Here is a 14493-nt window from a genome sequence, read left to right on the forward strand (position 1 = left end):
CTGCAGTATACATTGCGTGGCTTTACCGCTCAGACCCGGCCAAGCCATGTGATTAGTCAATACTTTGGGGAAGTGTTGACTCACTCAGGCCACAACAACAAAAAAAGGAGCATGTGACAATCATCAGAGTAAACAAAGACAGTGAAGATTTTCCTTTCATTCTCCAGACTCGTCATGTAGATTGCTTGCTGTGAACTCAAATGACCCTTGATAATCTTGTCTTGGCAATGCCAGGTCCAAGTTGGTTTGCAGCCTGGTCATGGAAGGAGCAGGGATAACATGAAGATAGCCACAGGGGACAAAAGACCCTCTAGCCATATTTAACCTGGAGTCTCAATTTAAAATTTGTGATCTTTTGTGGTTCTGACTACAGCAGTCAGTTGTGTGAGTACCATTTCTATGTGTCTTACACTACACTGCAATCAGAAGGTACAACAAACTTGAGATATCACCAGAATGGCTTCCTGAATCTTCTCTTCCTTCTCAATTACAGCTCTGACCAGAGACCTCTTCTTATAGCTTCCACCTGCTTCAACTCATACTTGAAGAGTCTGGGGCTCCAGAAGGATCCTGGGGAGAAATATGCCTTGCCCAGGTCTTTTCACTCCCAAGCCTAGTGGACAGCTCATGCAAATCAGAGATCATCCCCATCAGACGGGTTAGAATAATCCTGTCTCTTTGATTCCACATACATTCATTCATTGGAGTTCTAGTATGTGCTTGGCACTATGGGATTTCCAATCCTGGTTCCCATGTTCGTGATGTGCACAATGTATTAGGGGGAACAGATCTGCCCAATCAACCCTGGAAAACAGAGTTCTCAGCCAGAATCATTCACAATCAATAATCAAAATCCAAGGCAATAATATGTGTGTTTAACAGGTACAGCAAGTGTAGGAGGGCCCATTTGGGGTGGGCCAGGAAGACTTCTCAAACAGGACATTTTTGAATGGAATTTTGAAGGATGCCTAGGATTTTCCAGAGAGAAGAGTCCGAGAGATTGCCAGAACAAGGTCATTGTGGGCAAAGCATTTGATTGTGTTGAGAGATCTCTGCTGGAGCATGAGGTCCGTGTGTGCCAGGGCTGGGCTATGCCTGAGGTTGTGGCAACCACGGGACGGGTAGGGAGCTTTGGCAAGAAAGCAGACTTGGGGGAAGTAGGGTTATATCACATAATGTCTTGCACGTTATTCTGGAGGCAAGAGGCAACACTGGAAGGTGTTTAAGCTGCAAGGTTAACTTAGAGCATGATCAGTTGTGTTTTAAAGACAACCTTTGGTAGCAGTGTAGAAAAGGGCAAGGTGGGAGGTCTGGCAACCAGTCCAGAGATGATTATATAATAATGAAAAATTCCAGGGCAATGTATGGCCCAACCTTGTGAAACCTCAGGGTTTCATAGTCTAAGGAACAACAACAGAAAGCAATTCCAGTCTTTCCTTATGCTTTAAAAAATTGCTAAAGGGAATACAATTCAAAGCACATAGCAACACATCTGGGTAGTTCTTCTGCTTTAGCAATTCACACTCCTTAAATGTGAGCATCTGGAGAGTAGGGAGTCTATCCATTTTATTCTCTGCCTCCATGGTTTTTAGAATAGCATCTGGAGCCTCACAGACACTGTGTCGGTAGTTTTTGACTCTGCTGCAGAGCTTCTCACACTCCAAAGCCAGTTCTTCCCACTCTTGACTCCTGTGTCCTTCTTCCGGCTTCCTTTCTTTGCACCTCATGAGCCTAGGAACTCACCTAACAGTCTGCTCTGCTTGGAGGCTGATGTAAAGCTCTGAGGATAAAGATGAGATCCTTTTGTGGGAAAGAGGCTGAGAACACTTAGATATAAATGAGGGGGCGCCTGTGTGGCTCAGTCGGTTGAGCATCCAACTTCAGCTCAGGTCATGATCTCACACTCCATGAGTTCGAGCCCCAGTTGGGCTCTGTGCTGACAGCTCAAAGCCTGGAGCCTGCTTTGGATTCTGTGTCTCCCTCTCTCTCTGCCCCTCCCCTGCTTGTGTTCTGTCTCTCTCTGTCTCAAAAATAAATAAAAACATTAAAAAAATTTTTTAAATAAATGATTTATGTGTCCGTCCCAGGAAAGATATTCCAGGTGAGAGGTGATGAGGACCTAAACCCAGGCACTGGTAATGAAGAGGAAAGCAAGAATGGCTAGGACCAATGTTATAGAGAAGCTTCTGCAGTTCTGCCTCCCTGTAGACTAGAAAGCTGGAGTGTCGTCATGACTAAAAGAAGGACTACTCTGATTTATTCCCTGAACACATATGGCCACATATATGGCCACAAAAGTTAGTAATAGAATTACCCACCATGAATCCCAGCATAAATACATGCCAGACAGTATACTACAATAATGCCTCTGGGCCAGCTAAATGCGCCCAACGTGAAGCTTGAACTCACAACCCTGACATCAAGAGGCACATGTTCCACCAACTGAGCCAGCCAGGTGCCCCCAAAACATTCTTTAGATCATACACATAACCCCTGTGAGGTCGCTGCTATCTATGTCTTACAGATGAAGAAACTGAGGCACTGAGATGATAGGTGACTTCCCTAATGTCACAGAATTAGTGGCAGAACTGGGACTCAAATGCAAAGCTGTACAGTGTCAGAGATCAAAACCATTAAGCTACAGTGTATTTAAGATTTTCAAATTGGGTCAGTCGGTTAAGCGTCTGACTCTTCAGTTTAGCTTGGATCATGATCTCACTGTTCATGAGTTCAAGCCCTGATTCGGGCGGGGCACTGACAGAGAGAAACCTGCTTGGGGTTCGGTCTCTCTCTCTCTCTGCCCCTCCCCTGCTTGCTCTCGCTTTCCTCTCTCTCCCTCTCTCTCTCAGAATAAATAAAAATAAACTGTAGAAAAAAGAAGAGGAGTTTTCAAATACTGATGTCTTGAGGGAAGAAAAATTAGCAATATGTCCTGGTGTCATAACTGTTTTCGAACTTTATTTGCTCTCTCTCTCTCTCTCTCTCTCTCAACCTACTATTGTTTGGGTGGAAAAGAGAGAGGGAGAGAGCAATGGTATATAAGAGCATATTTATGAGAAAACCCATCAGTGTAATTGCTTTAGGTAACTTATGACTTATTAGCTAATGATGTCAGATGATGTCGCATTAGTCAATCAAAAAAATTTTTGTGCACTTATTCTATTTAGATATCTCTACTAGACAATGAGAGAATCTTTGAGAAAGGCCAAAACCAATACAAATTTTGGGGCTGAATGGGGTTGTTACAGTCTAGTAATGTTGAAAACTCTTCTCAGGCTCATAAACTCATCTGGTCATCTCTTGGGCAGTGGCTCAAAGGGCTCATTTGTCTGCACTTGGACTGTGGGTGTCTGTTTATAACTTTGACATGTTAAGGGGGTACCACTAGTTCCCTTCCCTAAGCCCCATTCCTTAACCTTATTTTGCCATTCAATATATGGTCATAGTTGACTTCTTATGAAGAAAAAAAAGGAAATCTTTAAACACTGGATTAAAGCACTAATCTAGTAATTCATCAGTAATATCTTTTCTGTGATCTTCAGCTCAAAATCCACAGCATATGGATCAGAAACAGTGATGACTTTGCTCTGCTTGCTGAGTTCATCCCCTGCCACAAGGATCCTTTGAAAGACCCAGGTTCTTATGCACATAGATGGTGAGCACTGTCTGTTTTTTCCTATTTTTTTCTGATGTACAGTTGGCACAGTGTTAATTAGTTTCAGGTGTACAACACAGTGATTCAACGACCCTGTATGTCATGCTATGCTCACCACAAATGTAGCTACCATGTCACCATCCAACGCTATGATGATACAATTGATTCTGTTCCCTATGCTGGACCTTTCATCCCCATGATTAATTCCACTGGTGGGCACTTTCTCACCTAAATCTGAAGAAGAAAATAAAACTTTCTGGGGAAAAAATCCTCTTGGGCATGATTCAAGGAAGAAGAAAACTATTAGCAAATACTGTATTTAAGTGCAGCACCACATTCAAAGCAGAGAAATATGATTTTTAGTGCATAATTTTTGAAAATAGTGATCAGTTTACACTCTTTTAAGTGGTATTTGCAAGGTTCACATTCATAGGATTTTACAATTAGAAAATACAGTGGAATAAATCATGTCTTCTCAGGAGGAAGCAAGCAAACTTTATCAAAAAGTCTCATATATTTCAGTTATTTTAGGTGAGAGGTTTTAACCCTGTTCTTGTGAAAATAAAAATAGTTCATGCTGTATGCTGAATGACAGGGGCCTTCGGCCATGGCCACACCCTGACAAATATCAACCTGATTGTAAGAATGGAGTTATGTTTTCTTCTCCAAGCCACACTCAACCCACAGTGGAAAGAACTGACTTAAGATCCGGCAAGCCTGAGATCGCCTATGCTTTGGATGGTGATACAGGTTGCAGAGAGAAATCCAAACTGGTAATGACTCACAGGCTTTGCTTATGTCCTACACCTCACCACCCTTGGTATGGGGTGCTAGCATTTTAGAAGCCCCTGTGAGAATTTTCACCCTTCTGGAAGGCAAAATGGCAGATCCCTTCTGTGAAGGATGGGTTTCAACAAAAGCCAAATGCTGAAGTGTGAGCCAGGCAACGACAATTAAAATTATAAACTCTTGACTTTGAATGACTAGTTCAAGCCCTAAAAAGAGAATATGTACATAATGCTAAAATTATCGGTTTCAGGTCATTTTCCCAAGAATAGGAATTTGAGAATCAAGCAATGTTATTGTTGAGGTTTATAATCCTGTCCTAACACCCATGTTTCTTACTTGTCATGTCTTGGAAAGGTGTCCTTTTTATTTTTATGTTTTCCTGAAGATTTTATGGCTCCAACCTGGATATTCCAAAAACAAGGATCCTGTCATAGCTCCGGATTATCTGCCAGCCCTAACCCCTCAATCCTGACGTGTCCCTTCCCGGGCAACGAGGCGCAAAAGGTCCCGAGGTTGTGGGCGGCCCTGCTGCAGCTGCTGCCCGTGCCCGCGCGAGGGCGCCATAGAGTCAGCCCTACCTCAACCGCACCTAAGCAGTCCTCTGCGGCACCGGCTTGTCACATTTAAAGACTTCATTTTCTTCCTGTTAATCCATGGGTCCCTAAATACCTTTTTTAGTCGGGCTCCCCCCTACTACCCTTAAATTGCACAAGAACCCTGGGGGCTTTCGCAGGGTTTTTGCTTCCAAACCTTGAGATGTGAGAGACTTGAAAAGTCTGCTCTACCAGCACCGGTGTTTCTCTGACCCTGACGTTTGGGGGTTACTGTAGAGTATACGGCCTGCAGCCCTCACCGATATTTGTTCACTGGGATAGTCATGCCCTAGATGGATCAGAGCATTCATGGTCCTCAGATTCCCTACAGTGGGCTCCTGAGGGGTAATTCTTTCAGCTTTCATTCACTCAGCCATTGTCCCCAAAGCAGAACATCCTGCGACAGTGGTTGGCACCTAGATTTACTGTGTTATTCCTTTTTAAAAACAAACAACTTCACATATGTAAAAGTAAATGTTAAATAAATATGTATTAAATGAATACTCAAGTACCCACCATGTAATTTAACAAACATTAACATGCCTTTAAAGACTTGTGTGTCCCTTTCCACTACATTACTATTCTGAATATTTCATTATAATTCTACCACTTTAGTATGTGTCCCCAAATAATTTATTTGGCATGTTTTTTTTACTTAAAGTGATAGTGTGACCTGGTTTTTTCCCCCCACTCAGTTTATGATTATGAAATGTATACACCTTGATGTGGGTACCTGTAATTAATTTTTTAATGGGTAGTAAAATGAGTAAATGCTCTATTTTACACAGTGAGTTTTCTAAAGTTGGCTGTTTTAATTTAGATTATAGTCTCTATTTGCTATTTTTGCCAAGAATTTTAGTTCTACTTGCTTTTTAACTCTATGAACTAACTGTATGTATAGTTACTGTTTTATATAGTCATTGTTTGTCTAGACTCCCCCATGTTTACATTTTCCTTGCTCCCATTTCCTATTGCATTTCAGGTCTTCCTCCCTTTTGGAGTCATTGTCCTTCTGAAAGAAATGCAGCTTTCAGAAATTCCTCCAGTAATGTCTATGCACAGCAAACTATATTTTTTGATTTTGTAAAATGTCTTTCTTTTACTCTAATAACTGAAATAAAGGTTTAGATTTATAGTTATCTTTTTTGCAATGTGTTGATGATACAATGTCACTGATTTCTGGTTTCGGTTGCTGCTATTGGGAAATCAATTGTCACTTAAATTATTGTTCCTTTATAGGTGATCTGTCTATTCTTTCCATTTTTCTTTTGTGTCAAGCAGTTTCATGATGCTGTTCAGTGTATAGGTTTTCTTTTATTTATCCTGTTTGAGATGTGTGGTACTTATTAAATCCGTGGCTCTAATATCTTTCATAAATTCTGAGACACTCCCAGATATTGTATATTTTGAAATGTGGCACTTTCCCACCTTCTCATTCTAGAAACCCGAGTAAAAATACAGCAGGTCTTTGTATTCTTTATGCCTTCTAATGTATCTTTCATCCTTTCCATTTCATTCCTTATTCATCCACATCTATCTTTCAGTTCACTAATCTCTCTTCATCTGGGTCTAATCTAGTGTTTAACCTCTTCAATGAGTTATTTTTCAATCTATCTAGTCACTTTTGAATGCCTTTTATATATCGTTCAGTGTTTGATTCCATTTTTATTTCTTTAAAGATTTTATACATTGTCATTTTACATTATGTATCTCATAATACTAATGTTTGAAAGTCACAGGCGGTAAAATCTATTGCTTGGTGTTTCTGCTTGTTCTCAGTCATGATGTTTTGTTTCCTCATGTGTTTGGCAACTTGGGGGGCTTGTATTAGGCTGAATCAGGGAGTATCCTGATGGGCATGGGATGTTTTTTTTTCTACAGAGCAAATTTATGTTTACTTCTTCCTGAACTGAGGGTTGTCATCATTTGGGGCCACCTTATTCCCCTACTTTGTAAATGTGGGTAGAGTAAATTTCATTCCCAAACTCTATAGTACAGGAGAGTTTTTCTGTTTTTGTTTTTTGTTTGTTTTGTTTTTTTCCTCCTACCCAGAGCTGCGATGGAGATAGATTTGTTTCCTGTGTCCCTTTAAGGGCAGATGTAATCTTCCCATCTTCTCACAAGTGGCCCCGTTTATGTTAGGTCTCAGTTCAGTTGCCTGCATTGCACAGCCCCAACTCTGGTCTCTTGCTCCTTCTTGCTAGAGTATTGATAGCAGCATTTGACCCTGAGGCAGCCTAAGGTTCTGCCTTTGCTTATCCTTCTGCTTTTAGCCACTAGTTAGGTCTTTTGTTGCTGTGGGGCAAAGTTGGTGGGGGCAGGGAGAAAGGGCTGGGGACACACTTGAACATTTCCCTTAGTTTCTTATGATCTCAGCAACGCACTGAAAAGTTTGTCATGATTTTTCTGGCCTCTAGAAGTTTTTGCTGCAGGAGGGAGGGTTCTTCAGACATCTTATCTGCCACACAGCAGGAAATGAAAGCCTCAGTGGGGTTTTCAACCTCAATCTTAGCAAAAGAATCCTTGACCCAAAAAATATTAGGCCCTTATTGAGCAAGGGGCCTCAGCTCAGACTTCTTTTTCCACTATGATCTCCTCTATAGGGTCTTGAGGGTTATTTCTTTAAAATGGCTTCTGTTCAGAGCTGATTTCCCTCCCACCCCCACCCCCTGGGGCAGAGGTCCCTAACCTAAGTGGTTCTGATCATAAAGTCTGAAAAAGGCTGCTTTGGTTTGAGCCTCAGTTCTGCCCTTGCAGTGGTGGGACCCTGGCCAAGTTACTTCAACTCTATAAGTCTCAGTTTACCCATCTGTAAAATGGATATAATAAGAAAATCTTCTATACTACCAGCTCTTGCTGGGGGGAATCAGACAAAATGCAGTTCTCTCATCAATGATACAGGAATTCAAGTGACATGTGATCAGATTCCTGATAAACTTTGTCCTTAATTCATTTTAATAAATTTATACTTCAATGCATCCATCCCACTTTACAGAACGAAACAGTAAAAGATGAATAGAAATCAGACATACCATTCTGAGTCTGGATCAGCCCCAGGACTCTTGGGGATCCCAGATAGTATTTCAGACTGTTTCTGGGACCTTAGGAAAAAAAATTACAATATGACAAGGCTAAGGGTCTATTGGAATCTTGCACATCAGGTGGGGTAACTATGGAAGCCAGATTCCCCTTATTTAATAGATGGGGAAACTGAGGCCCAAACATGTTGATCAGCTTGTTCAAAGTTACTCAGTCCAAAAAAAAAAAAATCACTCAATTACTGGCAGAATTGGGACTGAACTCAGGTCTCTGTACTGACCTCTGCTGCTTCTCTTGCATCTCCATAATGTCAGATTTTCCACCTTCTCCTCCTTTGTTCATTGAACACTATATACTTAACCCATTTGGTGAGAAAAAGAATGTAATATATTAGTATAAATTTTATTCTAATCTTATATACCTCTATGTATGTTCCTATGTGATCACAATCAGATTTCAAAAGGAATTTGTGTTTTGTTTTCCCTGGAGTATTTTATGTTTTCATGGAGATACTAACTGTGCTTGTTGGATTATTTAGGATTGCTCTAATTGCAACTGTTATAAAACCATGTAAACCAAAAAGGGTGATATGTTGCCTTGTATGGCTGAAGAACTGAAGAAAGGAACCTTCAGGCAAGGATGGTTCCAGATGTTCAAAGGATGTCATTGGAAAGCTGTCTCTTTATATAGTGTGGATGAACTTTCCTCAGTGTTGGCTTTCCCTGCAGGCCAATGCTCTCTCTGTCATGGCACTTGGCCATGTCACATGGTCACAGCTCCAGGTCCAGACAAGTGTCTCCTTTCCTGGCAGATCAGTGAATTCCTGAGTTGCTGGGCTGGGCTTGTGTGAGGCATGGAACACTGATTGATCAGGTCTGTCAAGTGCCACTCCTGGGTACTAATGATATGTCACACCTATCAAAACCACATGGCTTGGTGAAAGGGCATGATTCCCAAAGGAAAATCCGGGTGTTACCATCAGAAGAAACAGAAATAGATGTGGGACAGCAAAGGTGGCTGTTCACAACCCCTGCCATCCTAATAGCCCAGTGAATGACCATGGCATTCTGTCATTACCCCCATCACAGGCACTTAGGTTGCCCAGAGAGGAACCAGATGCTCTGGGTTCAAATTCCACATCTGCTTCTCTCTAGCTGTGACCCTTGGGCAAGTGTTTTAATCTAACTCTGCCTCAGTTTCCTCATGTGTAAGGTGGAGACAGTAATAGGACTTGTTCACAGGGGTGTTAGGAGGATTAAAGGAGCTAATACACGTGATGAATTTATATCAGTCCCTGGCATATATTACATCCAGCACTTAGCTATTATTACTCACCATCATAACTAGCATTACTAAAAAAGCAAATATTTAATTTAGAAAATGGCATTCACTCTCAGGCACTTCCTTAGAATACTTCCTCCCATAGTTGGAATTTCCTGGGCAAAGCTCCAGCTGTGTTTCTAGCTCCTGTTATTTACCTCCAGGTGCTCTCAGCAGTACAGAGCCAATGAACAGTGTCACAGGCAGAGTGTCCTGGTGCTGTTGCAATCCTAGTGATCTCAAGCCCTCTAGTCTTGCCTGGAGTAGCACTTTCCTTTAAGGGCAAAACAAAATATCTGGAGCACACATCAGATAGCTGGAAGGCTGACTGGGATTGGCCGGGCTGACCCACGGTTCCTGCGTCTTCCCCAAACTGAATGCTCATAAGCCATCTCTTTCCTACCTCCCCATCTTGCCACGGTATCCTGGGGCCCATGCCCGCTCTTGAGACCTGTGCCTGTTTCCCTCTCCTACACTCTCCAGCTGCCAGGAACTACCCTGAATATCCTGAGACTTTTCTTACATTGAGCAACATAAGTTTCTTTACTAACCTCCACCCAAACTAGGTGCGGGACCTAACTACATAACCAAAGAGAACTTTCTGAATCCAAAATAGGCTTCATGCTTCTAAGAAAAATGTTGTCATTGCCTTACATGTGACTGCGGTTATTTTTTTTTTTTCTGTTGACAGCAACTCCTGCAGCCCTGCCAATGCTGTTTTCATTTTAAGTTTTTCAGCAATGAGATCTTAATTATTTTTAATGTTTATTTGGGGGGGGGGGGGTGGGTCGAGAAGGGCAGAGAGAGAGGGAGACACAGAATCCGAAGCAGGCTTCGGGCTCTGAGCTGTCAGAACAGAGGCCAATGCAGGGCTCAGACCCATGAACTGTAAGTTCATGACCTGAGCCGAAGTCAGATGCTTAACTGACTGAGCCACCCAGGAGCCCCTTGACAATGAGATTTTAAACCTCAGCAATGTACAAGGGTACTCGGTGCTATGGGAGCTACACTGAGCTATAATAAGGTCCTAGCCCTTGAAGTACAAACAACTTTGGTTGGAAGGCAGAATTAACATCTTTGGCATACAGGAAACCCAAGTTTTCTCATGGAAGTTGGGCTTCAGGAACTCGGGAAACAGTGAGGAGTCATCCCCTTTAACTTCGGTCCTCTAACTCCCTTATGGGAAGAGGCAGCATCCCCTGGCTGGTCAGACACTCCACCCCTGTGACATTTAAGAGTTGGTGACTTCAGAGACCACACGGTGTGGCACCTGCTTCCTGCCTTGAGGGGGCCCAGCAACCCCACACAGACTGCAGGATGAGGCTCCAAAGGTGGCTGTGCTTCCTGTCCACCTGTCACACTTGTGGCAGCTGCAGTCCGCTGGGCAGGAGGGAGGAGGAGCAGAGTTCATGCTGCCTAAATGGATCTCAGAGGGATCCGTGAAAAGAAGGAAGACAGCTGTTCAGGGAATTTCTCCGTGGGCTGCCTCTTGTCCCCAAACTACAGCCCCCATCAAGTGCCAGGGGCCAGTTTCAGCAAGCACGGGACCAGGAGAGAAACCAGGAAGTGAGCAATAAGGTCCAGTCACGTGTCCACACTTTCTGTCCACCTGGCGTGCACAGGGATATACTCTTAGCACAGGGAAACCACAGCCTTGCAGAGAGCCAAACTGCCGCTTGTGACCAAGCCTGGGGCCCCCAGCGGGTGCAGTGCAGACCTTGTTCCTCTGACAAATACTTAGGGAATACCTCCTGGGATGGGGGCTCCCCATACTGACGCAGCTTAAACAAGACTGGTCCCATCCATGCTTTCATGGAGCCAACAGCCTAGTGATGGACACAAACGTTAATCAGATGGTCCCTGTGTTTGACGTGTATGTGAAAATATCCTCATGTGTTTCCCAAGTAAACAAAACACCACAGAGATTTTTTTTTTTAAGCCAGAAGTACAGGGTATCAGACAGGATATCCAACTCCATGCAAGAGGTTGTGGTGGGTTTCCTTAATCAAGTGACACGGGAGGTGGCCTGGGTGACAAGATGGGGGAGCGTTCCTGTCAGAGGGAGCAGCCTGTGTCATAAGATGGAGATGGGCTCTTGGTGGGAGTAAGAAGTCAGGTATGGCTGGGATGGAGACACAGAGTAGCCAGAGTGCCTGGAAAGGAGACAGGGTCACACACTGTATTCATAGACTAGCTCAAGGATTCTGAATGTTTTCTGAGAGCCACGAGAAGCCTTTGAGGGATTAATAGGCCTCAAGAGTGGCACAAGCTGTGTGTGTGTGTGTGTGTGTGTGTGTGTGTGTGTACTAAAAGAATGTTCTAAGCATTTGTAGAAAATGGGTTCTAAGGGACAAACATGAATAAGGGAAAATTATCTAGGTGGTTGTGGCAATAATCCAGGCAAGAAAAAGCAGCATCCTGGGTGAGCATGGTAGAATCATGGATGGAAATACTGGGCAAATGAAATAGAGGCAGAAGCTGGAGTCAGCAAGACATGACGCTTGATTGAGTGGGAGCCCAGGTGAGGCCCAGGTTTGGGCCCCAAGCATTGGAGGAATGTTCCTGCCACTTACTGAAGTAAGAGGTGGTAGAGGGGGTGTGGGAAGGAGACTTGATTACTGTTGAACTGGAGGTGCCTGGAAGACAATCAAGTAGAATTCTCCAAGCATCGGAAACTTTTGAGGGATTCTGGAGGCAGAGTCTGACTGGGAAATAGCACCACGAAAGAAAGCCAGGCACAGTGAAAATACAAAAATGATGCCAGGCCTCGGACCTTAACTGGCGACACTGAGTCCGGGCGGAGTAAGCCAGCCCCTCCTTGCTCGTCTGGAGCTGCTCCCAATCTAGGAGGGACACATGGGCAGCAAGTACAGCTGAACAATGCAGGGGTTAGGGCACCAGCCACCACCCCCAGGGAGCCAAAAATCTGCGTGTAACTCCTGACCCCCCAAATTTAACTATAATGGGCTACTGTTGACCAGAAATATAGTCTATTAACACACATTTTCTGTCTGTATTTACTACATTCTTACAATAATACATTTTTCTTAAAATTTTCAGTATGTCTAATAGCCAAAGTATGGAAAGGGCCCAAAAGTCCATCAACGGATGAATGGATAAAGATGTGGTATATATATACAATGGAGTATTATGCAGCAATCAAAAGAATGAAATCTTGCCATTTGCAACTATGTGAATGGAATAGAGGGTATTATGCTAAGCGAAATTAGTCAGAGAAAGACAAATATCATATGACTTCACTCCTGTGAGGAATTTAAGATACAAAACAGATGAACATAAGGGAAGGGAAGCAAAAATAATATAAAAACAGGGAAGGGGACAAAACATAAGAGACTCTAGGGGCACCTGGGTGGCTCAGTTGGTTAAGCATCTGACTTTGGTTCAGGTCACCACCTCATGGTTCATGGGTTCGAGCCCTGCTATCAGCTCAGAGCCTGAGCCTGCTTCGGATTCTGTGTCTCCCTCTCTCTCTGTCCCCCCACTCATACTCTGTCTCTGTCTCTCTCAAAAATAAGTAACACTAAACACAAAAATTTTAAAACAACATAAGAGACTGAAATATAGAGAACAGAGGGTTGCTGGAAGGGTTATGGGAGGGGGGAATTGGCTAAATGGGTAAGGGGCATTAAGGAATCTACTCCTGAAATCATTGTTGCACTATATGTTAACTAACTTGGATATAAATTTTAAAATAAAAAGAAAGAATAAACAATAAGATATCACTTCAAAAAAATTTTTTTCAGCAGGTCTAGGCTACACAGTTCATCTGTGAGTTTTTTCAAATTATTGTAAATCTCCAAAAATTTTTCCAGTATATTTATTGAACAAAATCCACGTGTAAGAGGAACTGTGCAGTTCAAACCTGTGTTGTTCAAGGGTCAGCTGTGCTTGGATGAGGAATCTGCAAATGAGCAACTGCAAATTCGAGAACTATACAGAGACACCAAGAATTCCAGTGGAGAAACCCAGCCTTTCGAGGAGCAGCTGGCTGACATCCTTGCAGGCAAGAAGGCTTGGTTTAAGATCACTGGAGACTCCATGCCTGCATATCAGGCTAATGATGGTTTCTCAGTGATGGCAAATCTGCCACCAATGCTAAAAAAACCTCTGCAGAGAAACACCCCCAAACCACCAATCTCAAAAAGGAGAGAAAAAAGAAAGCCTTCATGTGGAAGACAGAGCTACAAATATAAATGCAACTGGTTTGCCTACAGACATTATGGTGGAGGCATTTATACAACTTCTGACTTGGCATGATTCTGAGATCTTCAGAGAGACTTTATGGTCAAGTTTTACAAAGATAACAAGGAAATCTTAAAGCAGATGGGCTTTGCAGTTATTTGAAGAGGGAATCTGTATTGTGCAATAATGCTTTTGCATGAAGATGAAATGAGAAGCTAGAAATCACATACTGAGGTAGCTAAGTTTCAACTGGAGGGGAATATGAGGCATCAGAAAGGAAGAGGTGCAAGCCCCACAGGAAGGATCTGGTTCTGGAATAAAAGCATCTGGACTGCTAGAACATCTTTAGTGCCCCATGAGGGAATGGTCATCACCAAAGTGTTTCATCCTATGGATTTTGAGGATGGTCCATTGGTGCTGATCAGGGTCAGAGAAAACCTTTGAGAGTGTTCAAAGCTTGGGTCAATCAGGAATCTCCTTCTCTTTAAAAGATACCAGATGGCATAACCTCGGTGTCTTTGAGGAAGCTATCTTTGTACTCAAACCTTCGATGGAAGGTGGTGTGATGGTCACAGGACCCCTGTCTAAACATGGGATGGGGCTACAGATGGCCAGGGTGAGAAGACCCATGGGATTCCCATACAGACATGGGGTGGGGGTATAGATGACCAGGCTGAGAAGACCCCAAGTGTAAGAGCAGAACAGCTTTGTGGAAGTCTTCCTTCCATATCCTGAGGCCTACAGAGGTGTTCAATGTTCAAATACTACCTTTGCTTCAAAAAGCAAGGCCTTCTAAGGTAAGGCTTTTCCAGAGCACCCTAGCACATCCAGGATGAATGCTCAAGAAGCCACAACTCACATGGCATTTGAAGAATCTATCCATGGAAAGATATT

At 43.1% G+C, this 14493-nt stretch overlaps 1 pseudogene; it reads left to right on the plus strand.

Annotated features, from left to right (window-relative positions):
• The first annotated feature begins 13209 nt into the window (after window positions 1-13209).
• LOC131515373 (HIV Tat-specific factor 1 homolog) lies at window positions 13210-14381 on the plus strand (annotated as a pseudogene).
• Window positions 14382-14493: the final 112 nt, after the last annotated feature.

The sequence above is a fragment of the Neofelis nebulosa genome, chromosome 6 (genome assembly GCF_028018385.1).
Source record: "Neofelis nebulosa isolate mNeoNeb1 chromosome 6, mNeoNeb1.pri, whole genome shotgun sequence".
NCBI lineage: Eukaryota > Metazoa > Chordata > Mammalia > Carnivora > Felidae > Neofelis > Neofelis nebulosa.